The following is an 18,760-nucleotide window of genomic DNA, read 5'->3' on the forward strand; positions in this document are numbered from 1 at the left end:
CAGAGTAGTTAGTGGGGGGTCTCTGTGGGAAGCATGACATCATCACTATCATTTTAAAGGGAATAGTTATGTCAACACTGTGGAAAGCCGAAACAAAGGGAAAACATTTACAACTGTTACATGTTCCAGCTGTTGGCCTGAACTAAGGCAACAGAAAGGGAGAAAGGGGTCTCACTGAGATGACAGTTCTGAGGAAAACATAATGTTGTGATCAACAGGCTGTGGATAGTAAGAAAAGCATTGAGAGACCCTAAAGCTTCAAACTTGAGAGACCGATGGTGGTGTCCCCATTAACCAAATCACGAAACACCCCTGAGTAGTAGCACTTCAGGGAGACAGAGAGAAGTTTGTGTTCTTTGTTTTAAGTGCCTTTATTACAAATATTAAATCTGGGGAAGTCCTTTTTCCCACCCAAAGAGTTCATAAATAGAGACAGCAGAGCAAGTTCTGTATTTTAAAACATCGTTTATGAATAGGTAAAAGCTGACACTCACAGCCATCAGTCCAACTTCTACTAGGCAGTGCACAGTACCAAAGCTAGTAAGCCTGCCTCACCATCCAGAATTTACAGGCTAATTCCTACACTTAACAAGGAAGGATAAAATTTATATGGTTCAACAGGAAAAAACTATTTCCAAAAGACACTCCTGTATCAGTCCCCAAGTTTTCCACCCGAGGTGATACTGAGTTTTTCTGTCCCACTGGCCCTTGGTATTCTCCCCATACATACTACTATTATTCTCTATCTCTTTTTACACAAATGTGTTTGAGTGACATTAAGGTTTCAGGTTCTCACAAGAGAGAAACATCGCTAAACATTAACCTACAAGAAACAATAGTCTGGAACTCAAGCAAGAGGTTGGGTTGCAGATGGAGAGAGAGAGACACACATGAAACCACAGGACCAAGGAGTGGGCACCTGGTGAGAGGAGAAATCCCCACATGACTTCCTGCATATGATAAATGTTTCCCAAATAAAGTATATGGAGTAATCTCTGAATTATGCAGCATAATCAGTGAATGAGGTAATCCAAATAGGTGAACTGTACAAACATTTGCTCTTATCGTTTTAAACATTAGGTTAACATTTTAATGACTTTGGTGGCCTTCCCAATATATTGTCGTCTTTAATAAAGTACATAAAACTTAACCCTTTTTCATAAATTTATAATTTCTAACACTAATATTCTTACTATAACATAATGTTATGATATTCTTATAAGTTATTATTGGCTCGGAGTTATTTAGCACCACCCTAAATATCCCCAGACTATTATAACTCCTCCCCTCTCTTCCAGATATGATTCCCCCATCATTTCTCATTGCTCCATCTTGCACTACTTATCACCTCCCTCCAAATTCCTATCTTTAATCTGGACTATAATAGAATAACATATAGCAAAGCTCGTTAAAATCGTATATAAGGTAAGTATACTGATTCAAGATAAAAAAGCATAAAAGTCTTCCTCATGCAATAAGAAAAAAAGATTTTATAATAGCTATTTTGAATGTTGAAGTGAGAAGGAGGTGTTTATTTGCTTTCTCCTAGGTCCTTGAAATATATCTGAATTCTAAGTAAATGGGATTAAAGTTTAGTAAAAAATCTAACTTTTCAAAACTCACCTAAGGATAATACCGAAGCTTGAATTGATACTTCCAATTCAAACTAGAAGGCTGGATGAAAGATTTGTAATGGAACTTTGGTGCCAATTCAATCTGGTCATTCCGTGTACAGACAGATTCAGACTGACCTACTATAGGAAATAATGTTCCATAAGCCAGAGGCTATGTCATAAGTGAGAAAGGATGATCAAATGCATGATTTGTGAGCTAACACAAGAATAATTCTCTTAAACTTGCAAGAGAGAAACAAACTGAAAAGCCCTAACAATACAAAAGCCCTGATTCATGAAGATGAAATTCATAAAATTCTTCCTATAATCCCTCCTTGTCTTTAGTTAAATAAAAGAATTATCCCAAGAAAATCAAATTTCTTGATTAATTATGACTATTTTATCTGTGTGGCACTTCCTTGTAAATATGTATAAATTAGAAATAAAGGAAACAATATTCTGTAGTGAGAACAGCACACTACCCAAGAAATATTTTTCTTTTTTGAGAACAAAATCCATAAGCATCATTAAAATACGATTATTACACTAACTGAAAGAACAGAGCTCTAGACTTGAAGACTAAAAACTCAGTTTTAGCTCTCAAGTAATGTCAAGGATGGATAAATAGATATTAAGTAGGCAGGTAGACAGACACATATTTAAATCTTCTCTTGGAACACAGTACATGCATAAACTACTTATTATTTGAATCCCATTAAATTCCCAGTGTTTTCCTGGCTCATCTAAAATATAAAAATTTTAGTCATTAGGCAACTAAAGGCCGAATTAAGTTCTATGTTCAATCAAGAAGAGCAGGCTAAACAGCTGCATCTTTCTGTCAATGAGTTGGAACTTTGTTTTATAATTACAGTCCTAATAGGATGTCAGGATGTTACGTAACTAACAGAACATCAGTCAACCAGAAAGCAACAGGGCGCTTGTTAAATGTGAACTGTTGAGATACAGGATGAAGTGCCGTGTTGAGGAGGAGGAGGAGGAGCGCTGATGAAGAACTACTCAATGCACGCCTGCTGTCCACCCATCCCTTTGGTAAGATCACCCGGTTTCACAGACATCTGTCAGACACAAGCTTTCTAATTAGAGACATTACCCTTTAACTCACAAATCTGCCCTCACACATGATAAATTTTAGCAGGGAAGAAAGTCTGAGATGAACAGAAAAGACTCTTGGAAATGCTCAGGATTTAAATAAGCAGTTATTATACTCTCCTCATGTCTTAAGTTCCTAAAAAGCCCCTATTAAAGAAAATTTAAGTTTTATCCCGCCAAATGTCCAAATCACATTTGGCTTTGAAAATGAAATCAACACCTTGAGCTGTATCCAGAAACCAACAGGGAGTCAATGTAAAATGGAACAAAAGGTAATGTGTTCCATATGGATAGAGGATTTTAAATGCCTATATGTTTCATAAGAGGACCTGTATTCACTGCATCAACTAAGTGGTGGTCAATAAGATACTTTTATCTATGCTAATTACTATTTCTCATTCTTAAATTTAAATTCTGTTCAAGAGTAAGAACTCTTTAAATGGCTACTTTATACTTTGATTACATAATTGTTGGCACATAGTAGTTGGCTTGCAAACAATGTTGGATTTATTGCTCTGATCCATTTAAAAAGCCATAACGCTCAGGTAACTTTCAGTAGAACAATGAGACAATACCTAAAGTTCTACCTCAGCTAAGAATGCCTAATTATTACTAATTATTGCCTTAATTAGTTGCTGCAAAAAGACTTCAGGAGAGATACAGCTATATGTTTATTTCTTTTTCTAAGTAAATCTCATCAGGCAAAACTGGGTAATTCTGCAGAAGACTGTTATCACAATGGTTTATGAATGGGGGAAAAGAAATGCTTTAATCTTTAATTCATTTTATAGACAACTCAACATTTTTCAGTAACATCTACCCTAAAACTGCAACAACTGCATTATTCAAAGCTCTAAACCAGTGGTTCTCATATTTGGCTGCATACTGAAATCATCTGGACACTTTCAAAATCCTGATGGCCTGGGTTCCACCCCAGAGGCTCTGACAGGGATCTACATACAGCACTCCATACTGTGGTATTATGATGTGAAGATATACTGACCCACCAGTCTCATTGTACGGTGTCAACATGAACAGAAGCCAATGTGGGCCCCTTAGCAACCAGGGAGACGTCCTGCTCACTTAAGGCTACATATGCCTGTAAAATGAAGTTCATGAGCATATGCTTGAACTTCTATGAGGCAATCCAAACAAGATCCTCGTCCTTTCTGTCCTGCAATCTATAAAGGGGGGTAATGTGCGGCTGAGAGCGAGAGTGCATAGAGCACAAGGTGTGCAGAAGCTGATCAATCTGGTGATGGTGGCTATTCTCACATCTGCAATTTGTGGCCCCAGGATGAATGCTACACAGGAGTAAATGCCAAAGAGAAGAAAATTTGCCTGTGGGAGCGAGGGACAGGGGGAGTCCACTACTCACCTAGTCTTCTCCTGAAGTTCCAAGAATGCCCCAAGAAGTTAGGGAGAATGCACTTCATCAAAGCCTAAGGGAAGCTCCGTGCCTCGCAAAAATCTGGGAGACTGCCCTCAAATTGCAGGGAACAAGGGTTCCTGCAATATCCTGAAGCTGTTTGAAGAAGGAGTGATCACAGAACCCCCGAGTCAGGCATGTGGGCTCAGGCAGTGTTCTCCCCTCACCAGCCGTTCCACGTAGTTGAGTGTCTGAGCAGGTAGGGCTTCGTGCATGTGTTCACACTGAACTGTATTCCTGACAGAGAGTTAAATGGAGGTGACGGGAAGTCCTAGCTTTCTATGTGGTAAATTCTTAACACAAAATAAGATCTCTAAAGAAATACAAGAAGACAAGGAATAGCAACCTATAAAATGATGTACAGAACACATGAATGACTGGCAATCACAGATACTCAATAAATACTGTTGAATTAATACATAAATTTATTCTATGCCAGATATGATTCCTAGGCCAAATTTCATACACCTTCCCCAAGAGTAACAAAACAATCCTGAAAGAGCTATTACGAAATATAAATCCTCGGAATTCATTTCTCTTTTCCTAATCAGTATCAGTGATAAGGACTATTAACTTAAAGTATGCCTATTTCCTATAAAAAGAATTTAATAATCCATCATTCATATTAAATTACCTGGATGCAAAGTAAAGAACCTAGCAGTTACAAGATTAAACAGTTACAAGATACTTTGATGCAAAGTAAAGAACCTAGCAGTTACAAGATTAAACAGTTACAAGATACCTATACTAGTTGTAATAATTTTTACTAAAGACAGATTTCTTTTTACTTAATTGGTACCTACATCTAAACATCAAGAGAAATAATTCCAGGTTGAAGGCAAGTGACTATATATCATTTTTTGTATCCTCTCAACAAAACTGAAAATAAACAAATGAACAGTAAGCACAAGGGGGGTAAAAAAGCTCATCCTGACATTTAGTTATTCAAATATATTAGCCTTTGACTACTTTATGTGTAATTGGCAACATCACTTCTTTATGACAGGACTCATTTAGTGACACTACAACTTCACATCAATTCAGCATTTTACAACAAACTTGAACTAGTAATTATTTGGCATGAATCTTGCTGCATTACCATATACACTTTGTGACCAAATTTTAATAGGACTATCTCATCTGTATTCACACAATGTTGTTAAACCAATTATTTTTTATGTTGCCTTAAAATAAATCTACTTTATTTTTCATATTAGAAGCTTTCCCTGGATTACAAATATGCAGGAAAAAAATAACATTTTAATAATAACAAACTAGGTAGCTAATCACATCCTGAGTTACATTTCAATCCATCTCCAGATATGTACCTTTTATTATTACTAATAATGAGTTTCTGGAAATCCAGTGCTCACTGCTGAATGAACAATAAAGAGGACACAATGTCTGCTCAAAATCCTAAGATTCTGAATTATAAACAAAATAGCAAAATATATATATATATATCTGATATACTCATAGTAATAGAAAGAGAATTTCATAGTAATCATTTTTCAGGGGCAGCAATTACTTATTAAAGAACAAAATCACACCAAACTTTCCAGGATAAACTCAATTATTTATAGCCAAAAAGATGCTTAAGTTACACCCGAAAGAACACTCCGAATGAAGCGCACGGGTTGTTTGTGCATCTTACGGCTGATAGAGTCTGCACTGCGGGGCCCATAATACTGGTTTCCCGCCCAACCACCTTCCCTGCACTCCCTGCCACACCTGCCTTTAAACTTTCTTGTGGAACCCTGATTTTGTTCACTCTGGCTCAGGTTCTTTGGGAAAGGCAGCTGTCCTTTCGTGCCTCCAATCCGGACTTACCCTCAAGCAGCAAATTATTACTGCACTTACTACCCATGGTGGTCTTGTTCCCGATGACTGCTTTAGGAATGGGCCTGTAACACAATTCCGGTCGTTCAAAGAGCCTGCTGGAGCTACAGAAAGCTTCTGGGAAGGCCTTCCCCCCACCCACCCACACACCACAGGCACTGAAATGCGGGCATTTATTCTTTATCTGGTCGTTATCTGTGAGAGTCATCCTGAAACCATGGGGAGAACCAGCCCAAGAGGATAAACCTAAGCTGAGAAGGGGAGAATGGAAAAATGGAAAGAACTCAGGTTTTTGATGATGCTATTGAAGCCCGCAGTTAACAAGCCCTAGAATTACCCTACTTCAGGGCTTCTTATTATATAGATCAGCGGTGCCCAACCTTTCCAGCACCAGGGTCCGGTTTTGTGGAAGACAATTTTTCCACAGACTGGGCGCAGGGGGGGATGGTTTTGGGATGATTCAAGCGCATTACATTTATTGTGCACTTTATTTCTACTATTATTACATGGTGATATATAATGAAATACTTACACAACTCACCATAATGCAGAATCAGTGGGAGCCCTGAGCTTGTTTTCCTGCAACCAGAAGGTCCATCTGGGGGTGATGGGAGACAGTGACCCCCGAGGTGTGTTGCTTTATGTCCCGTCTACTCCGTGATCTCGCTTTGGTTGCTGTCACTGCAGAAAACCCTGCTTCACAAAGACAGGATGCTGGAAATGGAAGCAGGCTTTTCAGTGCTTTTGTGGCAGTCTCAGGATATTCCGCCTTGACTTTAATCCAGAACGTATGGAGATCTGAAGTTGTCTCAAACATACCTTTAAGCCCACCTTCATTTGCAGTCTCAAGCAGTTGATCCTCTTCTAGCACGGACAAAGTCGATTCACCTGGCTTATTCACAAATGGGTCGCAGATCCATTCCTTCCCAGTTCGGGGGTCTTTTGTGGTTGGGAAGTAACGCTCAAACTCTTCCGAAAGCTGAGATAGGTGATCATGCGCCAGCTGGGAGAAAGAAGGCCCTAGCTCAGTCTCTTTCAAAATCTCTGCTAATGTTTGAAACACGTCAAAAATCCCAGTGGTCACTCGTCCCCCCCATAATTCCAGTTTGGCTTTGAATGCAGCCACTTTATCTGCCAACTTGAACACAGTTGTCATTCTCCCCTGAAGTGACAGATTGAGTTCACTGAGCAGGTTGAATATGTCATACAAGTAAGCAAGTTTTGTAACCCATTCTGTGTCACTGAAATGTGCTGTGACTGTTTTTCTAAAAGAAATCTCTGGAGCGGCTGTCGTAACTCAAAACCTCTGGCCAGTGATCTCCCTTTGGAAAGCCGTCTCACCTCTGTGTATAAGAGAAGACGTGTGTGCTCTGCGTCCATCTCCTCACAGAGCTGCGCGAACAGACGTTGAGTTAAGGGCATGTACTTTAATGCAGTTGATAATTTTAATCACATCTTGCAAAATGTTAAGTAACTTCAGGTGACGTTTCTCGGCTAGCCAGCACTTCTCTCTGGATGACACAGTGCGTGGACCCACATTCAGAAGCGACCTCTTTGACCCGAGCAGTGAAACCAGAAAGCCGTCCAGACACGGCAGCCGCTGCATCATGCATACACCAACACAAACGACCAATTCACTTTTTCTGATACGTATCATTCAAAGGCTTGAATAGTTCTGCCACTGTGGTGTTGGTTGGCAACAAAAGTGCACATAACATATCCTCATGCACATCCTCCTGAAAAATATATCACACAAAAACAAGCATTGTTGCTTTGTTGTCAACATCTGCAGACTCACCACCCTGGATTGCGTACCATGGTGACTCATTAATCCTAACAATTGTGCCTCAATATCCTCTGCTATTTCATCAAATCGTCTGGTTATGGTGCCAGCCGAAAGAGGAACACATGCCACCTTTTGAACTGCAGCCTCTCCTAAAAGTTCATGACAAATGTCCTTAGCAGCAGGCAGGATCAACTCTTCACCAACAGTAAAGGGCTTCTTAGCTTTAGCAATGCAGTTAGCCACTAGGAACAATGCTCTCAGTGCAAACACATGTGATGAAGTGGTGGCCCTCAATAATTGCTTCTGTTCTTCATGTTCACGTTTCTTTCTTTTGAAAAACTCCAAGGGCTTGTCTTTTGATGCAGAGTGCTTGGTCTCCATGTGGCGAAGCTGTTTTGAAGGTTTCCTGGCTTCGTTGGATAGCCGGTCGCCACATGTTACACAAAGCGGACTTGGAGAATGTGAATCACCTGTTGCAATGAACCCGTAATTAAGTAGGACTCTTGGTGTCTTCTTTTAAATGCAGCTTTCTTTTTGTTGGCAGTCTTAGAGTCTTCTGCTGTCTCATCATTGGGTCTTTCTCCCTTTTTCAAAGAAGCTCTCCAGCGACATTTGTTTTTTACTCATTTTGTCTAGGGTTAGCTTGTGGGCTTACCAAAACTGTGATTGAGACAAGTGTGCAGTGTGGGAAAGAGGCATGGATGGAAGTGGTAAATAAAATAATGGGTGGGCCACTCGTGGACTAAAATAAGTTTTGGATTCTGACTTAAAGCCTGCACCAGATGCAGCTATACAATTGAAGTACATCAACTCACTTGCCACTATAAAGCCTGCAGATGCAGCTTAATTGTCACTTGCCGCTCACTAATAGGGTTTTGATGTGAGTTTGCAAGCAATTGATTTATATAGTCTCTGGGCAGTCACACCTCTCTGCTAATGATCATCTGTATTTGCGGCCGCTCCCCAGTGCTAGCATCACCATCACCACCTCAGCTCCACCTCAGATCATCAGGCATCAGATTCTCGTAAAGAGCGCGAACCTAGATCCCTCGCATGTGCAGTTCACAGTAGGGTTCGTGCTACTATAAGAATCTAATGCCGCCACTGCTCTGACAGGAGGCGGAGCTCAGGCGGTAATGCGCGTGATGGGGAGCGGCTGTAAATACCGATGGAGCTTCTCTCACTCGCCCGCCGCTCACCTCCTGCTGTGCGGCCAGTTCCTATCAGGCCACGGACTGGTACCAGTCCGTGGCCCAGGGGTTAGGGACCCCGATGTAGATAATAAATTTCCTTTCTGCTTAAGCCATTTTCAGCTGGTTTTCCATTTTCAGCTGGTTTTCCATTACCTGTAGCTGAAAACACCCTAACTGATGATCATTGTGATAGACTTCAAAAATCATTTTGTGATCATAGAACCCTTATAAAACTTGATTACATATTATGCCACAAACTAAGCCTCAGTTCAAAAGCACATAAATTACAGAGATCACATTCTCTGAAGATGATATAATAAAAACTGAAATTCATGACAAAAATATAAAACAAAAACAGCTAAATAAGGAAAAGAAAAATTTTTAAATTCTCCTCAAATACTAAATCATTTCTCAAACAAACGAGAAGCTAAAGATGCAATTATAAAAACTTTAGAAAATAATTCAATAATACTGCATACCAAAAAGAGAAAGAAAAGATGGGGAAAAAAAGAAATATAACCAGATTTATATCAGAAAAAAAGATACAGCATAAAACTAGGGGGAGGGGAAGTAGAAAACAAAGTAATCATTCAATTAGGGATATTAGAAAGCAAAGAAAAACAAGCAAAATAAAGATGAAAGATATAAATAGATGAATATGGGAAAGAGCTGAATTGGAAAACTAAACCAAGAGTTCCTTGAAGGCACTAAGCTCAGATGGTTTTTGGAAGAGTTTCCCAAATCTTCAAGGAACAGATAGTTCCCATGTTATATAAAATGTCTTAGGACAAAGAAAAAGATTTTTTAAAGAGCTACATAACATATTTTAAGAGGCCAACATAATTGAATTCATAAACACAATAAATATGAGAACAGAAACTTAGATGGAAATAACATTTATGAACATAGATGTAACATTTTTAAAATAATGTATTATTATCTTAAAGTATAAAAGTTAGGCAAGTGTTGTGACCATGTGGCGTTTCTCCAAGGTATATAAATATGTTTCAATAATATAAAAAAAAAGGAAAAGAAATAAAGAGCCCCAATGAATTTACTGTAGTAATGTATTAAAGGGGGAAAAAATCATGTAATTATCAAATAGACGCTGCAATATCATTTGATGATATCCAACTCTAATTCCTAATAAAAATGCTTAGCAAATTCGGATAAAGGGTATATACCAGAAATTTAGAGAAAATTTTATATGTAATGGTAAAATATTAGAAGCATCCATTAAAGGAAAAGTAAAACAAGGAGCTGGGTTCTACCTGCTAATATTCCACATCTCAATACCTGATTGGGGTATTGCAATAAGAAACAAAAATTTAGAACTATAAATACTGGAAAGGGAAAGATAAGATTATCATAATGCATAAACAGTATGATTATTCACCTAGAAAATCAGACGCAATAGAAAAATAAGAAATTTTGGCAAGTGTACCACATACAAGGTCAACACAGAAATCAATAGCTTTCTTCCACCTCCAAAACAGCCAGTTTAAGAATCTAATAGAAAAAAGCAACATAAACACTAAAGTAGGTATAAAACTAAAAGAAATGTGCAAGATCTTTATGAAGACAACTGTAAAACTTTACTAAAGGACATAAACGAAGCCTGAATAAATGAAAAGACACACTCTGTTCAAGAAATGGTGAGACTCAACATTATAAAAATGTCACTTTTTAACAAATTCATTGATAAATGTAATCCCTATCCCTATCAAAATTCAAACATGATTTTCCAGGAACTTGACAAGTTAATCCTAAAACTTACATTAAATTTAAAAATATGGAAGAAAATTTTTAGAAAGAACAATGAAAGAGTTTGAGCTATATGAAATAATAAACAAAACAAAACAGCGCTGTATTTAGTTAAAGAGTGTGACAGTAATACAGGAAGAGAGGAAGCAATGAAGAGAATTAAAAAGCCTTGAGATCATGAATGTCGTCATTGCTGCCATCGTCGTCATCATCATCATAGCTAACATTTACTTGGCACTTATTAAGTGCCACACATGGTTCTAAATTTATTGCATATATTAGTTCATTTAATTCTTACAACAATCCTTGTAGGCAGGTATACTTTTATTATTCCCACTTTATAGCTGAGGAAACTAAGACTCAGAGAGGTTAAGTAAGTTGTCTAAGGTCCCACAACTAATGCTTGGCAGACTGGGATTCAAATCCAGCATATCCGACTACAGTAACCACCATATTATCCTGGTACAGTGCCATATAGTTTATGGAGGTTGAGAATTTTAAAAGGTAAAATTTCCAATCATCGGACACGCTTAACATCTTCCACATACCTCTCTAGATGCGCCCTTCTGCACCCTGCTCTGTGCACAAGACGCTGGCCTGTTTGGACTACATTAGTGGGCTCCTATGACTTCCAGTTGGTTTCACCCAATGGGGAATAAGGGTAAATAATTAGGTCAAGATATTTATTCTGGCCCCTGAGCCCCAACTGCCCCCCCCCCCGGCCACACACACATACACATCAGCTCCCTTTCCATAGGGTTGCCACAAAGCTCACTACATCCCTCGGGAAAATGTCACAGCTCCTATCAGGTGGCCTCTCCACTCAGCCCTCTCAACATCTATTTTCCACTTCCATTGACATTATCCCTAAAGGCCTAAGGTGGAAAAAGCAGTTGTCACTTGCTCCAGAGTATGGCAGAATTCCTTTCGGTTTCCCTCAACTGCCACACATTTGTGAAAGTCTTTTTATTAAACTCTTCAAAAACTATCCCTGTTTACTTGACCCGTCTGTTTTCTGCCAGGACCCTGACTGATACACTGAGAAAGGATCAGTTAATCAAATCAGCTAATCTTTGGGGGGAATAATGGTTAAAGCCTACCTCATATCAGTCACACAAAAAAATTATAGACAAACTGAAGATCAATATATTCAAAATAAACTATATAAATATTAATAGAAGGTACAGGAAAATAAATATTTTATAACCCTGGGTAAGAATTCCTTCTTTAAAAAGACAAAAAACTCAAAACACATAAGAGAAAAACTTAATGAATTTAATGACATCAAAATTAAAATTTTTGTGTGACCAAAAAAAGCAACAGATTTGGCAGTCAGAACTTATAAGAAAAGATTAATAATTAAGGCATAAAAAGGATGTCAAAACACCCATAAAAATGATGAGCCACACAACAGTAAAGTGAAAGAACATATTCTACCAGACATATTGTAAAACTACAGCAATAAAATGTAAAAAAGAGACAGGTTTTATTTTACAGTATTATGACAGATCAGATGCCCTAAACTATGTACCTACTGACAGCAATTTAAAATGTTAGATGAAATATTTTTTAAAAGGTATTGCAAAATGTATCTCTGATCAGGCAAGAGGGTAAGAAATTGTCAGGGAAAAAAAGTGAAAGCTGTACTCTAGGACGGCAGTGAGATTTCACCATCTCTCTGAACTCTGGTGGCCGGGAGCCTCTGATTTGAGGACCGCATGGGGCATCAGAGGTAAGCAATAAAGCCTATGGTCTCTACAAGGTGGGAAGCTCAAAAGGGACTTCTGAATAAAGTTGGAATCACAAAGTCCTTCACCCACAGTGTAAAGGTGAATGAGGAATAAACCCCTGTATAGAAGAAAAAGGCAAAGACAGGTCTGACTTACTGGTTTAGAAGGGAAAGCTCTTCCCCGAGAATTTCTAACCACAGGGGGCCTCATGCAGGTCTGAGGTCCAAATTCCCACTACACTACCAGGAAGGCCAAAACAACCTTAAGCTAACAATTTTTAAATGTACCCTTCAGGTAGCTGTGCCCCCAGGCAACTGGCAAAAGCAAATACAAATCCTCTCTGGAGGCAAGCAGCTTCAACCCAGGATTCAAAGCATTACTGAAGGCAGCAAACAGAAAAACAGGTAAAGTATTAGCAAGCAATTCACACAAGATAAAGTGTACATAGTCAATAAACAGAGAACACAGAAAAAGATGCATCATCTCACCAGGTGCAAGAGATACGCAAATAAAAACAACAACACGATACCACCACACCCACTTGATTGGCAAAATTTATAAATCTCATAATATTAGGTGCTAACAAGGATGTGGGAAAACTGAACTCTCACATGTTGCTAACTCATTCATTATTCAACAAAATATTTATTGAGCTCCTAAATATACCTGGTATTATTTTGGTGAAAACATAAAGTCTGTTTTGAAGCTTATATTATAGTGACCAGAGCCAAGTAATAAACAATTATATGTTAAGGGGAGAGGGAAGGGCAGAGAGTTAAGGGTTATAAAGAAAAATAAATTAGGGTAAATATATAGAGCAGAGGTCTGCAAATTTTTTCTGTAAAAGGTCAGATAGTAAATATTTTAGGATGTACAGGACAAACAGCCTCAGTCGAAACTACTGGCATTCCTCATTTTATTGCTCTTCACTGTATTGCGCTTCACAGATACTGTATTTTTTACAATTGAATCTCCGTGGCAACCCTGAGTCAAGCAAGTCTATCTACACCATTTTCCAACAGCATTTGCTCACTTTGTGTCTCTGTGTCACATTTTGGTATAATTCTCACACTATTTCAAACATTTTCATCATTATTATATTTGTTAGGGTGATCTGTGATTAGTGATCTTTGATGTTACTACTGTAATTCTTTTGGGGTGCCACAAACCATGCCCATATAAGACAGTAAACTTCATCTATAAACGCCCATTGTGTTCCGACTGCTCCAGTGACCAGCCATTTCCCCGTCCCTCTCCCTCTCTTCGAGGCTCCCTATTCTGAGACACAACAATGTTGAAATTAGGCCAATTAATAACACTACAATGGCCTCTAAGAGTTCAAGTGAAAGGAAGAGTGGCACCTCTCTCATTTTAAATTAAAAGCTAGAAGTGATTAAGCTTAGTGAGGAAGGCATGTCAAACACTGAGATAAGCCAAAAGCTAGGCCTCAGTTAGCCAAGTTGTGAGCTCAAACTATAAGTTCTTGAAGAAAATTATAAGTGCTACTCCAGTGAATGAGGCCTCAACTCTGTTCAATTCTATAAAGGCTGAGAGAGATGAGGAAGATGCAGAAGAAAAGACTGAAGCTAACAGAAGTTCGTTCATGAGGTTTAAGGAAAGAAGTCATCTCCATAACATTAAAGTGCAAGGTGAAGCAGCAAGTGCCGATGTAGAAGCTGCAGCAGGTAATCCAGAAGGTCCAGAAAAGATAATTCATGAAGGTGGCCGCACTAAACAACAGGTTTTCAAGGTAGATGAAACAGCCTTACATTTGAAGAAGATGCCATCCAGGACTTTCTTGGCAAGAAAGGAGAAGTCAATATCTGGCTTCAAAGCTTCAAAGGACAGGCAGACCCTCTTGTTAGCAGCTGGTGACTTTAAGTGGAAGCCAGTGCTCATTTACCATTCCAAAAATCCTAGGGCTTTTCAGAATTATGCTAAATCTATTCTGTCTGTGCTCTGTTAATGCAACAACAAAGCCTAGATGACAGCGTATCTGTTTACAACATGGTTTACTAAATATTTTAAGTCCATTGTTGAGATCTACTGCTTGGAAAAAAAGGATTCCTTTCAAAACATTACAGCTCACTGACAATGCTCCTGATCACCCAAGAGCTCTGATGAAGATGGACAATGAGATTAATGTAGTTTCATGCCTGCTAACACAACATGTATTCTGCAGCCCACAGATCAAGGAGTAATTTCAACTAATTTTACTATTTAAGAAATATATTTCATAAGGCTATAGCTGCCAGAGATAGTGATTCTTTCATGGACCTGTGCAAAGTCAATCAAAAACCTTCCGGTAAGGATTCACCATTCTAGATATCACTAAGAACATCTCTGATTCATGGGAAGAGGTCAAAATAATCAATATTAACAGGAGTCCAGAAGAAGTCGATTCCGATCCTCATGAGTAACTTTGAGAGGTTCAAGACTTCATTGGAGGAAGTAACTGCAGATCTGGCAGAAACAGCAAGAGAATTAGATTTAGAAGTGGAATCTGAAGATGTGACTGAATTGCTGCGATCTCATGATAAAACTTGAAGGATGAGAAGTTGCTTCTTATGGATGAGCAAAGAAAGTGGTTTGCTGAGATGGAATCTACTCCTAGTGAAGACGCTGTGAAGATTGTTGAAATGACAGCAAAGGACTTAGAATAGTACATAAATTTAGCTGACAAAGGAGTGGCAGGATTTGAGGATTGACTCAAATTTTGAAAAAAGTTCTACTGTGGATAAAATGCTATCCAAACAGCATTGTACACTACAGAGAAATCATTTGTGAAAGGAAGAGTCAATCGATGCAGCAAATTTCATTATGGTCTTATTTTAAGAAACTGCCACGGCCGCCCCAAACTTTAGCAACCACCACCCTTATTAATCAGTAGCCAACAACACTGAGGCAAGACCTTCAACCAGCAAAAAGATAATGACTCTCTGAAGGCTCAGATGATTAGCATTTTTTAAAAATAAAGCATTTTTAATCAAGGTATGTACACTTTTTAGACATAATATCATTGCACACTTAATAGACGATAGTGTAAACAACTATTCCAAGCAGTGGGAACCCAAAAAATTTCATGTGACTCGCTTTAATGCAATATTCGCTTTATTGCAGTGGTGTGGAACTGAACCTGCAATATCTCTGAGGTGTGCTGAACTCAACTCAACCCGTGTAGCACAAAAGCCGCCACAGACCACACATAAATGAGTATGGCTATGTTTGTCAACCCCTAATACAGAACGAAGAATAATTTGTTTTTGTTTGTTCATTTGTTTACCTATTGTGAAAGTTTCAAATATAAAGTATTTATAAAAACAGTTTAATGAATATCTATATACCCACCATCCAGGTTTAATATGAACATTTTGGTATATTTGTCTTATCAATATCTTGTTGAATTACTTTTGAGTAAATACTAGAAATCATGACATAGCCTCATGCATATTCCAGCATGCATTTTAAAAAATATTTTCCTACATAATCACACTATTGTCACAGCTAACAAAATTAACAATAATCCCTTAATTTCATCTTACCCTCTGTCCACATTCAAATTTCTACAGAGGCCTAAAAAAAATTACTTTTACAGCTGGTTAGTTCAAATCAGGATCCAGTCAAAGGCAACAGAATGCATTCAGTCATTAGCTCACTCTTACATGTGAGCTAATCTCATTTTAATCTCAAGTAGTCACCAACATTTTTTTTCATGACAGACTTGATGAAGAGACCAAACCAGTTGAAATATGGAATGGCTCACCTTACCAACTTAACTGATTTCATTTCCACTTTTAATTACATACCTTAAAGAAACTCTCCCAAATATGCACAAAGAACTAAATGCATGAGAATATTTTTGTTTATAACAGCAAAAAAGTGAAAACAACCCAAATGCTTATTGATAGGGAATGGATAACTAACACATCACTGCTTATTCATAAGACAGAATGTCATGTAGCAGTTAAAAGGTATATACTATATCTGTATGTATTTACATGGATAAATCTAAAAAATATGATTAGTAAAACAGCATTTAAGAACATACTATATTGTTTATATATTTTTTTAAATAACACATTCAAAAAGTAGCAAACACTGTTCATAAATGTTCACATTCTAAAACTGTGTATATATAAAAAATAGAAAATAAACTAATCTAGACCCCTCAAAAGCTTTTTGTTGCAATGAAATACACAAAGAAAGATGAATATTTGAACTCCTTTTATGTGCATAGCTTAGCTTGCAAAGAAGAGAGGAAACTCCTTTTCAAAGGATAGAACAAATAAATATGAAACATAAAGATGGAGCACAGACCCCAAGCAGCTTAAATTGGTGGTCCCAGAAACTAGAGCTTATGTTTTCAATGACTGCACAAAAAACAAGGACAAGACCTCAGGTCTATATAGGGTGGGAAACTAAAATAAAGACAGAGCCATTAAAGGTTCCTACATTTACTGTGAAAAGATAAAAAAAGCTTGTCGTTTTTTGGTCTTAATCCTGGATAAAGGAGGGGGAAAAAGTCTGAATTCTAATCACAAATTGACCTTAATGAATGATTGAAATTTAATTTTACCCTATCTGTACAGTCCAAAGCACTCCAAATAGAGAAATTAATTTGAAGTAGTCCCATCTTGGTAGCTGTTCCAAAGAAAGAGAAAACATAATTGCCTCTAGAGAAAGTCTCCCCATGACACAACCCTCACAGAATTTTTACAATTAAAATCTCCATACACATGAGCTCATAATAAAAATGATAACATATAAGAAAAGAAAGCATCATAGTGAGGGTCAATAGAAGGAGCAAATGTGATGAGACTCATTAAAAAACTTAAGATACACATAACATTGAGATATAGAAAACAAAGTAAGGTACTCAATACGTTTTGAAAAATAATAGGCAATTAAAGTCACAGGAAAGCACCAAGAGACAATGAAAGTATGAACAAGTGTATTTTACAAAGTAAAAAATACACCTTCTAAAAATAAATAGAATTAACTAAACAGACAATTAGATATAGCTGAAAAGAGAACTTTTGAAGTAGGAGATAGAAAAGTAACTAGAATGCGGTGTAAGGCAAATAGGAAAAAAAAAAAAAAGGTGAAGAGACACAGATAGAGAAGTATTAAAACACATGTAATAGGAATTCCCAAAGAAAATGATAAGAGGGAAGAAATAATGACTAAAAATCTTCCAGAGTTGATGATAGACATAAATCCTCAGATTCAGGAAGCACAATGAATCCCAATTCAATTGGGATAATTACAAAGAATTCATACTTTGGCACATTACCATGAAACTACAAACCATCAAAGACAGACCATCTCAGCAACAGCATGTCAATTTACACAGAATTCTCAACAGCAATATTGGGAAGACAGAAGACAACAGAATATTCTATGATGCAGAAAGAAAATAACTGTTAACCTAGAATTCTATAGCAAATAAAACTGTCTTTCAAATGCAATGCAAAAATAAAAATATTTTTTCAGGCAAACAAAACCAAACAATGTGAAAAGGAACTTCTGAATGATATATACTTGAAAAAGAAAGCAAACCCAGAAGGATGGTCTGAGAATGCAAGATGAAAAGCTGGCCACAGGAAAGAGTAAACATGTGGTTAATCCCAAACACATATTACCATATAAAATAACAATAAGGATACTGCATTTGGGATTAAGAAAGAAGAGACAGAACTAAATATACTGGAAAATAAGAATGTGGAAGAGAAATGACCAGAATTAGGAGGTCATTTAGAGGTCCTTGGATTGTTAGGGCAAAGTTTTTAGACTTTAAATATGCATGTTAAACCTTTATATGTTTATACATGTAATAATATGTTTAATACATGTTTAATAAATATAATTTATTAAATCTTAAGTAGTGGAGGAAAATATGAAAAGGAGAAGGTTTTTAAATCAAAATGGGGACAAAATAAAATGATAGAAATACAGTGGTAAAAATGGTTCCAAATGTATAGTAAATAGTAAGTATAATTGTTGAGTTCTCCAACTAAAAACAAATATTGTCTAACTAGGTAAAAAATTCAAAATCCACATACATAATGCTTACAAGAGACACAAAACACAAACATAGTGAAATGTAGAAAGATAAAGAAAAAAGATACACCGGGGAAATACTAACCAGAAGCCTGATGCAAGTCTCACTGGGCTACAATCAGCAGAGCTGCATCCTTCCTGGAGGCTGTAGGAAGAGATATTTCCTTGCCTTTTTAAGCTTCTAGAGGCTGCCTGCCTCCTTTGACTCACGTCTGCTTCCATCTTCAAAGCCAGCA

The 18,760-nt window shown here is 37.4% G+C and overlaps 1 protein-coding gene across 9 annotated transcripts in view; it reads right to left on the reverse strand.

The window, feature by feature from the left end:
- The window catches only part of SDK1 (sidekick cell adhesion molecule 1), an 829,158-nt gene that overhangs the window by 637,849 nt on the left and 172,549 nt on the right, over positions 1-18,760 (reverse strand). The window lies entirely within an intron of this gene.

The sequence above is a fragment of the Balaenoptera borealis genome, assembly GCF_965194805.1.
Source record: "Balaenoptera borealis genome assembly, chromosome: 16".
In the NCBI taxonomy this organism is placed as follows: Eukaryota; Metazoa; Chordata; class Mammalia; order Artiodactyla; family Balaenopteridae; genus Balaenoptera; species Balaenoptera borealis.